At 44.6% G+C, this 13,383-nt stretch overlaps 1 protein-coding gene across 4 annotated transcripts in view; it reads right to left on the minus strand.

Annotated features, from left to right (window-relative positions):
* ZBBX (zinc finger B-box domain containing) overlaps positions 1-13,080 on the minus strand; it is a 437,896-nt gene extending 424,816 nt beyond the window's left edge. For 2 of the 4 annotated variants that reach the window (XM_063916186.1, XM_063916188.1), the window contains exon 1: positions 12,895-13,080. The gene's annotated coding sequence lies outside the window, so the exon portion shown is untranslated. The other 2 variants (XM_063916187.1, XM_063916189.1) reach the window with 2 other exon arrangements.
* Positions 13,081-13,383: the final 303 nt, after the last annotated feature.

Raw genomic sequence — 13,383 nt, forward strand, 5'->3', positions numbered from 1 at the left:
CTGCAGTATCAGAGATCTGCAAAGCCTCCTTCATTGCCGTGATCATATAACGTGTGGCCCTATTGGAAAATACGTTTGTTTCTTCACCGTCGACACTAGATTCATCTGTGTCGGTACCTGTGTCGACTGACTGAGGTAAGGGACGTTTTACAGCCCCTGACGGTGTCTGAGACGCCTGAGCAGGTACCAACTGGTTTTCCGGCCGTCTCATTTCGTCAACTGACTTTTGTAATGTACTAACATTATCACGTAATTCCATAATTAAAGCCATCCATTCCGGTGTCGACTCCCTAGGGGGTGACATCACCATTACCGGCAATTGCTCCGCCTCCACACCAACATCGTCCTCATACATGTCGACACACACGTACCGACACACAGCAGACACACAGGGAATGCTCTTATCGAAGACAGGACCCCACTAGCCCTTTGGGGAGACAGAGGGAGAGTTTGCCAGCACACACCAAAAGCGCTATAAAATGTATATAAACAACCCTAAAAGGTGTTGTTTTTGTTATATGCGCTTTAAATATATAAATATCGCCAAAATATGCCCCCCTTCTCTTTGTTACCCTGTTTCTGTAGTGCAGTGCAGGGGAGAGTCCTGGGAGCCTTCCTCACAGCGGAGCTGAGCAGGAAAATGGCGCTGTATGCTGAGGAGAATAAGCCCCGCCCCCTATCCGGCGGGCTTTTCTCCCGGGTTTTGAGATATCTGGCCTGGGTTAAATACATACATATAGCCTCAATGGCTATATGTGATGTATTCTTTGCCATCAAAGGTATTTAATATTGCTGCCCAGGGCGCCCCCAGCAGCGCCCTGCACCCTCCGTGACCGTTCAGTGTGAAGTGTGTAGCAACAATGGCGCACAGCTGCAGTGCTGTGCGCTACCTTCATGAAGGCTGAAGAGCCTTCTGCCGCCTGTTTCCGGACCCTCGATCTTCAGCATCTGTAAGGGGGATCGGCGGCGCGGCTCCGGGACGAACCCCAGGGTGACCTGTGTTCCGACTCCCTCTGAAGCTATGTCCAGTAGCCTAAGACTCCAATCCATCCTGCACGCAGGTGAGTTGAAGATCTCTCCCCTAAGTCCCTCGATGCAGTGAGCCTGTTGCCAGCAGGACTCACTGAAAATAATAAACCTAAAAACTTTTTCTAAGCAGCTCTTTAGGAGAGCCACCTAGATTGCACCCTGCTCGGACGGGCACAAAAACCTAACTGAGGCTTGGAGGAGGGTCATAGGGGGAGGAGCCAGTACACACAATGTGATCCTAAAAGCTTGCTTTTGTGCCCTGTCTCCTGCGGAGCCGCTATTCCCCATGGTCCTGACGGAGTCCCCAGCATCCACTAGGACGTTAGAGAAACTTAGCATTACAGTAAATAAATAGAGTACAGGTAACAAAGAGCACTACAATTCTCAAGACATAATACAGCTAAGATGTAAGTAGTGATGGAGTGATCATTGTACTACTAGGGGCTGGTGGCCAAAGATGGAGATGAGCCTTTACTAGCAGGATAAAGATGATCATTGAGTAGGAGAGAGCTGCGAGTGAAATGTGTCGAGACGAGGGCTTAGATAAGAAGAGGAAAGAGGACCCTGCTCTGCAGATCTAACAATTTAGTGGGAAGGGTCGGCAGACAGATGACATGAGGTACAAGCAAGCGGGAGGTAGCCTGATGGCAGTATGCAAGCAAAGCTGAAATGTTCACGGCATGAGGATGAAGGAGAGGCCTCAGGACTAGGTTATGCATCAGGAGGGTATGCTTTGATGAATAGGTAGGTTTTTGTGCCCGTTTGAAGCTTTGCAAGGTCGGGGAGAGTCTAATGGAGCGGGGGAGGGCGTTCCACTGAAGGGGTGCAGCACGGGCATAGTCTTTGTCAAAGTCAGAAAAATGTCTCAATGCACGTTGCCATATTTGCACCGCACACTGGTCCGTGCTGCGCATGCGTACGCTCTCCCGTGGAAGCGCATACCCGCAATAGCGTGCACTCGCACGCGCAGTATGCGCATTTACGGTAGAGTTTATGTGATCGTAGCGTGCGACTCATTAGTTACAAATGTTCACAATTAATGTAGTTTATAGATCATGATCCCTTTGATAGTTTCTGTAAGTTTGGTTAAAGTATAATGTCCCAGAGCTGAGGAATCCCTCTTTGCATCGTACGAAGGGTTTAACAGGAATCATACAGCAGTGTTTGGTACCCATCGGAAGAGTATTTAATTAGCAATATTCCGGTGTTGGTTTGGAGCGTATTAATCGCTCGTGCGAATAGTTATGGACATAAGAAGTTTATGTCCATTTCTATTAATTACACATACTCAGGTATGCGGCGGGAAACCCAGTTTCCCACCCACCTGAGCTGTTGGAAATCGTCACAGCCCACCTGTATGAATCACCCTATGACCTTTTGTTATGATGCAGGGCCGAATTCCTTCGGCCAATGGACAATGGGATTGTAGGACCAGGAGATTGCATTGTGTGTGGAGCATAAATAGGCAGGCCGACCACATCCAGCTCTCACTCTCTCATCAACGGTTATCTGCTGATAATCGGGAGCTGGATATCGAGGCGCTGGCGATCATACCCTTTGTGCGTAAGTTCTCTCCATAATCATTGTCTTTCTGCGAGCCAATCTCTCTCTCTCTCTCTCTATCTCTCTCTCTCTCCTCTTTTTCTCTTAAATACCTTATAGTATTATAGTATTGTATCGTATTGCATTTAGGTCAGTGTAGTATTGTCTTTTTGTATTTATTGTTTAGTTCTGTGGTTAGGAAGTCTCTGTTATATTGTAGTGTATCATATGTACTGTTATCCCCTTTTACAAGTATATTAGACATAATACAGTTAATAGGCCTTGGAAACCTAAACCAGTATCTGTGTATTTCCTATAGTATTAAGTGTTCACTTGAGCGTCGGTGACGCTCAAACAGCTTTGTAGATAGTCAGGTTACACAAGGTTGCATTTACACCCTGTACTCACATTAAGGTATTCTGTGTGTTTCATCGGTATAAGGTTTAATATCAAGGTATAGTGTTGTGAGCGTCTGCACCGCTGGTGACCTCCTCGTGGTCTCTAGCGTATGCTACGTTACAGCGAATCTTTCCCCTAGACATAACCAATAACGTGTCCTGTGATCACTGGGCCGTGAGCGAACGTGACGCTTGAGCGTCTCGCCTACGGCTGAGCGATCGTTACGCAAATAGCGTATCATTACGGTACTTCTTAAATAAACAGCGTACAGTGTTCTTAGCTTCATAAGGGTTGTTTATACGACAAGGAATTTAGAATTGTCAATTGCGGGCTCGTCCTATACTTCTCATATCTGCACTAGGTAGATCAGCAGACATTATCCCTCCAGCAAAGGGTGGGAGGTTGTCTCATAGTGCTGGCGGGATAAGCGTCTGCTTCGCTTAGGTAAAGAGTGCTGAAGGAATCCGGTAACCGGAAGTAAGAACAAAACGCTTGTGTCTTTTAAAACTGTTTATTTTTCTTTTGTCTTGCGTACGCACGCATATATCTGCATTTCTATTTCATTTTTTCGTATATCACTATTCCTGTTTGCCAAATTTTATAGTTGATAGAAAGGGCTAAAAGGAGATTTGCTGTTATTTAATAGTAGAGGTAATAGTTAAAGTATAGAACAACACACGGGTTGTCTGGAAAACAAGGCAGTCAGTGTGGATTGCGGTAGATGATCAGGGATCATCTACATTGATAAATAAATATATTGTGTTACGGTGGATCCTTTGCATTGCGTACACGTGTCGCTAACAAAGACTAGCGTACGCAATCCAAAAGGCAGACGCACGCAGCGTACACTACGCAACGTAGCGTCTGGTTACGCCCACGTAGCCCAAGTCACGAAAAGTTGAATTAGCGCAAAGCGATAATTAGCGCAAAGTGAAGTAACGCAAAGGCGATAAGTAACGCACAGCGGTAGATAACGCGAAGCGGTAAATAACGCAAATCTATTTTTGGAAAATCTAAAATTTAGTTTAACAGATCCTGCTCCTAATTGGTAACACTCTTGGCCTGAAGACAATTTCTGCGCAGAAATAGATATAGAAACAAAAGTGTACATGTGTTGAGTGAGTGTGTTTTGTATACAAAAGTTTATACAATTTTAAAGGTGGAACCAAAAGGAAAGTCGGGTACTCGTTAAGGAACATACGTGTAAGTGACATATACGGTGGCCAGGGAGGCATCCCTGGTTAAAATAATATTTGAGCATTAGAGTATAGCGGACCATAAGGTATCAAGACCAGGAGGTCATAAGGTAAACAGACCAGGAGGTCATAAGGTAACAAGACCAGGAGGTCATAAGGTAAACAGACCAGGAGGTCGTAAGGTAACAGGTAAATAGACAAAGAGGTCCGCTATAAAAGTCCAGTGGCACAACGCCTGGGGTGTTGGTGCAGAACCCATATAGGCCATACAAGCTCTGGTTGAAGGAATCGCAGCCGAAAACATCGATTCCATTGATCTTTCAGTACATGACAAGTAGTGCTCGTATACTGAACGATTGGACCGCACGTTATTGTGTGCAGTAGTTAGTAATCTGACCTAATACCATTAGAGTAAAGTGGTCACAAACGCTATCTGTACATTCTGACGTGATTTGTGTAATTTTTTATTTTTGGAAGGGAAGTTCGCTGGTCACTCAGGAACTATCTAACAACCCCAACTTTACTGGAAAGAGTAAGTGTCCTGCGGGTAACCCTCATATGTTCCAGTAAACTAAAGGTTCACAGGGGCCCTGGGTTGGGTACCACAGCTCTGGTTTACAGTGATTGCGGCATAGGCCAACGTGGGCGAGAAGTAAGTGGGGTACTTGATAAACCACCACCGCCGGCCTGCCCAAGGACATCTTGGTTTGTTTGTAAGGGTGCGCTGAAAGCCTTGATATTCAAGGAGGAATAAGCAACGCCTGCAGATTATGGGGGCCATTTGTTCAGGTAGGGGGCGATCAACCCAGGTTCAGGTTGATTCAGAGAACCGATCCATCGGGTCGGCACGATATGTGATGTGTAAGAAATATGGAAATCACGCTGAAGTTTTTTGTGATGAATGGGAGAGAATGACTGTACAAGACAGGGACAAGTTCCCAAGAATAGGTAGCTTCAGTCCAGAGGTGTTACAAAATTTAAGGAGGAGGATAAGTCTCGTTGAACTAACGAAGAGACAAAATAAACATTATGAATATTTACAGTTATGGCAACAGGAAAGTGAATTACAAAGAGAGTCTATTGACTTTTCTGACTCTTATCTTGAGAGGAGAGACATGGCATCAGGAGAGGAGTTGATTGCGGAGAGAAAAGCACAAGGGTGGAACAATAAAAACGCTCTTAGCAACTGTAATATAGATTATAAGAATAAGTGTAATAAATGTAACAATGATTATTGTAATACTGTTGAATGTACAACTATTAACCTGTGCCAGTTGCACCCCATGTCAAACCTCCCTCAGGAATACAAACAAGACAGTGAGCCCAGAACGATGTCAGCACCTCTTCCAACAACCACCACAGAAGCCATCCAGGTGGACACGACCAAATGGGTAAAGGCAATAATCGAACCCCCTAACGGAGGGTCAGGTGAGGTCGTGTCCACAGGTACGTACAATGTTTCATATCACGCACAAACAGATGTACCCCATATTGTAAGGCCAACACAAGATGATGGAACTGAGCTCAATCTGGCCAGGGTGATCTCAGTCCCCAATGGGAAGACTGACGATCAGGGAATCATTCCCGTCAAGGACAGTGCAATGCGCTGTCTCTTGTCCCGGACCGAATTGAGATCAATTGTGTCTGAATTTCCTGATCCTAGGAAAAATCTAGCCAAATGTCAAAGGTTTATAAAAGAACTAGGAAACGCCACAGAACCCACCAACAAAGAGTGGCGGACAGTGCTGAGGGCATGTTTGCCCTCCAGGGTTGACCCTGAAAAGTTCATTGCTGATTGTAAATTAAACACAGAGGTACCTTGTACGGAGGAACACAATCAGGAATGTATTAGGCAGATTAACCGACAGTTAGGAATATGTTTCCCAGCTGCTGTCAAGTGGAATGAAATTTTCTCCATAAGACAAAACGAAAGGGAAAATGTTTCTAATTATTTCAATCGAGCACTGCAAATAATGGCTGGAAACACTGGGATCACGGACATCAAGACAAATGCACAACATAGAAGAATAGCGGTTAAGGTATTAATGAATGGTTTAAAAGATGAATTAAAAACAAGGGTACAGACCACCAACCCAAACTGGAGAGATATCTCGGTGACTGCACTAAGAGAGGCCGTCATCAATCAGGATCAGAATATCACCAGATACAGAGAGTCACAAAGAGATAAGTTAATGGCAGCAAGAATACAGGCCCAAACCACAAGACCACCCCAACAAAAGCCCCACACCCCTGCGAGAAATCCAGATATGGTAGTCTGTTACCATTGTCATAGAAAGGGACACATTGCAAGAGATTGTAGATCACGAGAAAGACCACACCATAATCATAAAAACCAAGGAACCAGGGAAGCACAGGGGAAACGATTGATGATGATGAGCATCCGAGCGTTTGAGGAGGCATCAAATCAGCCAAGACCCCATTTCACTGACACTTGGAGGAAGCCCAGGATTTGTTACCATTGTAGGAGAGAAGGGCATTATGCCCACAACTGCAACAGCCCACATAAAGTTAGACCCCCTAGACCAAGAAATGAGCAAAATTACAACACACACCATTATAATCAAGAATCACATAGGCAGGAAAGGTGATTGTTAGGAATGGAGGCAAGCCTGAGGTAACGGTTAATGAAGTGGGAGGTCATTCACTGAAGACACGGGAATGACCAGGTTAAACGTTGTAAATGTATTTGTGAAAAATGTTTTTCCCTTTTCTCACTCTCTATCCCCATCTCTGACGATTATTGGTAAGAATTCAAACATTGCATATTCGCTTGGTCCTTGCAGAAGTCTACCAAACCCCAGCATGACCTATCCACCACAATGTATTCTGGCCAGATACAGACAGTGGAATAATGCAAGTGCTGGTGGGGAGGGACTGCTCAAGGAGACCAGTAGATACATAGATATGACAGCCTAATAAGTCTGACAATGTTTTTCTAATACTAACAATGTTTTCTTAATGTTGACAATGTTTTAAAAATGCTTTGTTTCTCTTTTCCTATTGATGGTTAATGTCGAGTTATGTAATATATATATGCATATGAATTGTTCTCTATCTCTTTTGTTTTTTTTGTTGTCTCTCTCTTCTCACTCATGTTTTCATGGTTTAAAGATGGTATGTCACCCCTCAGTTGGACCAATGGTAATGCCAGATTTTTGCTCCTTACAGAAAGATCGCCGGTTAGGAAGGAATATTGCATCACCAGAATGTTCGTTTGGAAGACTGAGAGACAGCACCTTTTGAGAGGACAGCAGAACAAGAAGAACAACAAAACGAGAGAACTTATTATCGTAACGAGTTCTCTCCCCCTCAAACTGATTATCTTATACCCCCTTTACAAATTTCTTCTTTTCTCCTCCTGTAAGATGGACTTGCCCCAAGAGACTGTGATATGGATTTTCCTGTTGACCATGATGTTGACCAGAGCAGTCTGTTTCGGTGAGAGTACCAGTGAGGTCGAGAAAGGATCCAGAAAGGTCCTGATGACTGAGACGGAGGTGTAAATTTCCAATAGCAACCCAATCACCAAGCAAAGGCGAGTACCGGGCACGATCTAACAACCATGTTATTTGTAAACAACTGTGAAGGAATGTTAGTTCAAAAAGAAAGTTGTATCTGTAGGCTCTGTAACAAAGTAATGCCAATCCAGTTTTAATATCCATATGGACCGGCATCCATTGAGTGACTATCACTCTCTAGTGGGTAACGTGTTAAACCAAACAGATTGTTGGGTATGCTCTCAAGTACCTCAGGGTCACAGTAAATCAGGGCTAGTACCATTTCCTTTAACGTTAGGGGAGGTACTTGAGCTAAGTGGTGGGAGACCGGTGGACCGGAGGTTTAACATCTCCAGCCCTCCTAGTTTGAAGCTCCACCAATACCATGTGGATAGGTCCCTCATATGTTTTAACATCTCCAATCCCAGAAAACCGGGAAATTGGGAAGTGTCATGGAGCAACCTTACCATGACCTTTTCACACAGAGCAGATAGAATGCCTACAGATACAGAGCTCGTACGCCACATAGCCAGTAGAGGAAAATCTTTCCGGTATCGATATACCTTAGGAAATAGGATTACTAAAGTTGGAGAGGTATCACCAGGATACTGTGCACATATCGTACAAACCGATACGTGCATTAGGCAGATGGAAGAATTAGGGTCAGGAGATTTCACCTGGAAGGTTTGTAACATGGTCATGTCCTTCTCCGTCCCTTATGTTCTCCCCGATGATGCATATTTCATATGTGGGAGAAAGGCGTACAAGTGGCTTGCCCCAAACTCTGAAGGATTGTGTTATATTGGAAAAGTATTGCCTGAAGTGATGACTGTAACACATGACAAAATGAAAGACATACACCGTGGTGCCCAAGCTCCTTATACTCACACTCACTACGAGCACCTCGTTAAAAGACAACTGTCAGAAAGGTTAGAGCATCCGGCCTCTGATCTTATCCATGAATCCACCGGGATTCAGGTTCTGGTAGCGTTAGATTTCACTCGCACCGCTCGAGGTGTGATGAATTATAGATACATTTCCGCACTCGCCAATTTGTTAGATAATATCACTGAAATGTATGATGACACGTTTAGATACACTGGAAGAGAACTTCAAGCTTACAAAACAGAACTAGTTCAGCATAGGATGGTTCTTAATTATCTTACAGCAGTAACAGGCGGATATTGTGTTACATTGGCAACACAGTACGGCATAAAGTGTTGCACGTATATCACAAATAGCACCGAGGATCCGGTAGAGGTCATAGACCAAAAGATGGACGATATTCTCCAATTGAAGTGGGAATTTCGTCGAAAACACAATCTCACCCTTGCTGCTGTAGGTAATGAGCTGACTGGTTGGGTGTCATGGTTGAACCCGCGAAATTGGTTCTCCGGTTTGGGAGAGTGGGCTCAAGGAGTCATAATGGATGTTGGAAAGTTTCTCCTGTGTATCTTAGGTGTTGTTATATCTATTGGATTGATATTTAGATGCGGGCAGGCTTTGATGAGGTGCAAACAAAGTACAAAAGTGATGAGCTTGAGGAGTGAGGAAACTGTAATTAACCTGGATTTGATTTATGACCCAATGCTAGAAACCATGACGTAATGATGTAATGAGTATACGGTCCGTCTTTCACCCATTTCTATGTTTTCCTCCGAGGTACAAAGACCCACGTAGACGAAGGATTTGATGAGCCAAGGGGCCGACAACGGAAAGATGGAAAGAAGAAGAGCAGACGACCTGATATACAAGATTTTGATGGACAATGCCATGGGTACCCCAGTTTCCCTAGGAACTTTAAAATCACGCTAGCCCAACATTTTTTGTAAATCCATGGACGTTGTATGCTTTACTCACGATTTATGAGCAAAAGCACAAAGAAGAAGACTCCAATCAACCGACACCAATCAAGACCCCAATCGACGAACGTACATTAACCTGACATAGAATATCATTGCATTTTTCGTAAGTGTTCTTTATCTTCATCTCTGCAACCCTCAGGTAATAACACACATAGTCGATAGGGAATACAGGCACAGATAGCAGCAACCACATACCCCCCCCAATTCATGTATCATCAACTAAAATGTGCATCCCCATTGTGTTACAACCACAGCCGAAATGAGCTCGGTAGAGTTTGACAGCCCATCCACAGACCTGTACCACAGGATAAGAAGGAATTCAAATGTATACTTCGCAATACCTCGAAGCTTGATTTACCACACGTACGGCACGATGATACATGACCCTCCAAACATGGACTCATACACACATGCTTCTACTTTCTCACTAGGTCATACCCTCTTCACACCTACTCCATTCTTCTTCCTTTCCCCACCATGGAAATCAATTAACCCCTGACTTACATTTTTCTCCTTAAATATTTTGTGGCAGTTATTATTGACTGCCAAAGGGTGGACTGTCAAAGTCAGAAAAATGTCTCAATGCACGTTGCCATATTTGCACCGCACACTGGTCCGTGCTGCGCATGCGTACGCTCTCCCGTGGAAGCGCATACCCGCAATAGCGTGCACTCGCACGCGCAGTATGCGCATTTACGGTAGAGTTTATGTGATCGTAGCGTGCGACTCATTAGTTACAAATGTTCACAATTAATGTAGTTTATAGATCATGATCCCTTTGATAGTTTCTGTAAGTTTGGTTAAAGTATAATGTCCCAGAGCTGAGGAATCCCTCTTTGCATCGTACGAAGGGTTTAACAGGAATCATACAGCAGTGTTTGGTACCCATCGGAAGAGTATTTAATTAGCAATATTCCGGTGTTGGTTTGGAGCGTATTAATCGCTCGTGCGAATAGTTATGGACATAAGAAGTTTATGTCCATTTCTATTAATTACACATACTCAGGTATGCGGCGGGAAACCCAGTTTCCCACCCACCTGAGCTGTTGGAAATCGTCACAGCCCACCTGTATGAATCACCCTATGACCTTTTGTTATGATGCAGGGCCGAATTCCTTCGGCCAATGGACAATGGGATTGTAGGACCAGGAGATTGCATTGTGTGTGGAGCATAAATAGGCAGGCCGACCACATCCAGCTCTCACTCTCTCATCAACGGTTATCTGCTGATAATCGGGAGCTGGATATCGAGGCGCTGGCGATCATACCCTTTGTGCGTAAGTTCTCTCCATAATCATTGTCTTTCTGCGAGCCAATCTCTCTCTCTCTCTCTCTATCTCTCTCTCTCTCCTCTTTTTCTCTTAAATACCTTATAGTATTATAGTATTGTATCGTATTGCATTTAGGTCAGTGTAGTATTGTCTTTTTGTATTTATTGTTTAGTTCTGTGGTTAGGAAGTCTCTGTTATATTGTAGTGTATCATATGTACTGTTATCCCCTTTTACAAGTATATTAGACATAATACAGTTAATAGGCCTTGGAAACCTAAACCAGTATCTGTGTATTTCCTATAGTATTAAGTGTTCACTTGAGCGTCGGTGACGCTCAAACAGCTTTGTAGATAGTCAGGTTACACAAGGTTGCATTTACACCCTGTACTCACATTAAGGTATTCTGTGTGTTTCATCGGTATAAGGTTTAATATCAAGGTATAGTGTTGTGAGCGTCTGCACCGCTGGTGACCTCCTCGTGGTCTCTAGCGTATGCTACGTTACAGCGAATCTTTCCCCTAGACATAACCAATAACGTGTCCTGTGATCACTGGGCCGTGAGCGAACGTGACGCTTGAGCGTCTCGCCTACGGCTGAGCGATCGTTACGCAAATAGCGTATCATTACGGTACTTCTTAAATAAACAGCGTACAGTGTTCTTAGCTTCATAAGGGTTGTTTATACGACAAGGAATTTAGAATTGTCATCTTGAACACGAGCATGGGAAGCAGTGACCAGGGCGGTGGAGAGGCGACGGTCATTGGTCGACCGTAGGGGGCAGGAGGGAGTATGAAGGGAGAGGAGGTTGGAGATGTAGGGAGCAGTGGAATTAGAGATGGCCTTGTATGTATATATGCATACTGTAGGGACATATGGACATAGAGGAGCACATACGCTCCAAATTCAAACTTGCCAATGGAATGACTTTACACCCCTGGATGCCGTCCCACAGCACAGAACACATCCCCGCATCACTAGTCACGCCACCACAGCACTGGTCACACTCCTGTGTTGGCACATAATAGGTCCTTCAGCAATTTCAGCTCCAGGCCCATGTGGACTTTAATTCCGGTGGTCGGAATGCCACAGCATCCCTATTATATATGTATTTTGTGACGGGAGCTGGAAATTAACACTTTATTTTATATTGTTCGTATAAAATAAATAGGGAAACTTTAGATCACTTCATATTTGTCAGATAAAAAATATATGTATGAATTATCCTGACAAGCCGTCAATGGGGATACGCTTTCTGTAGTTTTTCTGATGGTACACATCACAGTGAGTACAGCCAGGATCTAGGATCAAATAGCATTCTCCACTGACCATTCTATATCGGAGTGGGAGAAGGGACCTTCTGATATACCTAGGGGAGGAGACACGTCGCCAGGGGGAGGAGCTACAACCGAACAGGGTACCTGAAAAGTACACTCGCCACGCTTTGGGCTCGGTGGCGAGCTCGCGGAGCAGAGCGAGCCACCTAATTACTAAAGGTAATAGTTGGTGGCGTGATTAGAAGAGGAACTATCCCGCTGGCCTAGCTCCTCCCCCCTTGTGTCGTGGCTCCTCCCCCTGACGGAAAAGTTCCCTTAGGCCACTTGGATCTAGCATCAACCCTAACCACACTGTATTACCAGCCTCTACACAATGCAAAACGTACATGTCTGGCACAAATATAGTTCTTTTACAAATAGCCCTCTCGCTGTGTATCACACAGAGCTTGTATAGAATGACGGTTGCCTTATTTTTTTGTGTAATTCACTTATGAACTTAATTTATACGGTGTAATTTACTAACAAGCAAAGGTAAATGGCGTTTCATGCTGGGACTTGTAGTTCTTCAATATCTACAATGTCCCAAAACCTCTACAGAGGTACTGTACAGTGTATACTATAATATTGTTGTACTATACCGAAAAAAATAACCTAAAAGCGTTTTCAAAACGTTTCCCAAAGTCCTCACCTAACGCAACAGATGATACTGCCCCAGTAGAGACTACGGCCTGACATTACACACCGCCATATCCCGGTGCTCACTACTCCCCACTACATCACATCTTTCCCGGATACTCACCACGGCTACCGGTCGGGGTAGTTAGTGAGGGCCGGCGGTGAGACCAGAAACACATCGCGGGCCACAGCGACGCCGAGTCACTTGTTGCTAGGCAACCGCCTCCGGTAGCAACATCAGAGCTGACACCCCGCCCGGCCTGGGTACAGCAGCCCAGCGCTAACTATCCATGCCTGCACTGCTGTGTGTTACATGATCCACCCTGCCTGATAGTGTCACCTGTGTACGCAGCACTGTGCGTGCTCCTATCCTGTCCTTAGCCCCATTCCCCTCATATAACATCATAAATTAGACTTAAAATACACCCTCTGGCTTGTGGCAGCTGCTGACAGCTACAGTGCACCTACAGCAGCCTACTATACGTGCATTCACTGCATTGTAGTTGGGGGATCCGGTCTTTAGGTCGACAATGTTTTGGTCAACCACTATTGGTCGATAGTAAGTAGGTCGACATGTTCTAGGTCGACAGGTCAAAAGGTCAACATGAGTTTC

This window comes from Pseudophryne corroboree, chromosome 4, assembly GCF_028390025.1.
Source record: "Pseudophryne corroboree isolate aPseCor3 chromosome 4, aPseCor3.hap2, whole genome shotgun sequence".
Lineage (NCBI taxonomy): Eukaryota > Metazoa > Chordata > Amphibia > Anura > Myobatrachidae > Pseudophryne > Pseudophryne corroboree.